Below are 1,033 nucleotides of genomic sequence, written 5' to 3' on the forward strand. Positions count from 1 at the left end.
TAGTGAATTCTTGCTGTGCTGCAGAAAATATGTCTTAAAAAAAGGACACCAACTTTTTGATTTTGGATAGGGGTTGGGTTGATAAAATGGATTAATTGAGCTGAATTGATGTAAACTTAATAGACCAATAGTCAATCCATAAAAGTAGATATCAATCTAACAAATAATGCTAGCTTGATGCTAACTTATAATGGAATTTCCCATAGGACGGCTAATGCTAACACTGGGTCGATCTAAACATACATTGCTGACTAGATAAACATCTTTGTGTACTTCAATTCATAGGCAGGAATTTTCCAAAATCTTTTAAGGAAACATTTTTTAAAGTAACCATTGATGGTCCATAACACCTATTTTTTGCTCTTACCTTCTTCTTCTTTTTAAAATAAGGTGTAATGCTATAGCGCAATCGCCACCTAGTGGCCAAACTAAAACACCCTCCAGGAGAAACGGAATAATTGTTGGAGATTCTCCGTTTGAGGACTTGTGTAACACTGTACACTATTAGCAATCTCATTATTTCACAAATACATTTTACAGTATGTGAACTGTATCAGATTAATATGAAGATCTTCACAACATGTGGATAGATTATTAATGTATTTCTACCCAAATGTGTCTAAATGTGTAAACCTAAAACTGAATTGAATCGATCCAGTGATACCCAGCCTTGATTTTGGCTAAAAACTGCATGATCCTGGGAACGATTTTACAATAGATAAAAATATAGTTTGAGTGGGACTTTAGAGATCAGTTTTATAAGATAATTCCTGCAATGTAGAAATGTCTTAATCTACAGTTGAACCCATCTTCATCCAAGTATTTTCTAGGTTTGACTGAATGACAAACACATATCCACATAAGTTTTAGGACTTATTCTGAAACAAAAATGTAAATAAAAAAAATAGTAAAAGCATTTTTTTGTGCATGAAGAAGTTTGAAAATATGCTAAAAATATCTGCAAAAAATATGTTTTTATGCTTTTTCCCTGACTGCTTTCTGCAGATTAACAAAACAACACAGACACACCATG

Source organism: Oryzias melastigma, linkage group LG6, assembly GCF_002922805.2.
Source record: "Oryzias melastigma strain HK-1 linkage group LG6, ASM292280v2, whole genome shotgun sequence".
Taxonomy (NCBI): domain Eukaryota; kingdom Metazoa; phylum Chordata; class Actinopteri; order Beloniformes; family Adrianichthyidae; genus Oryzias; species Oryzias melastigma.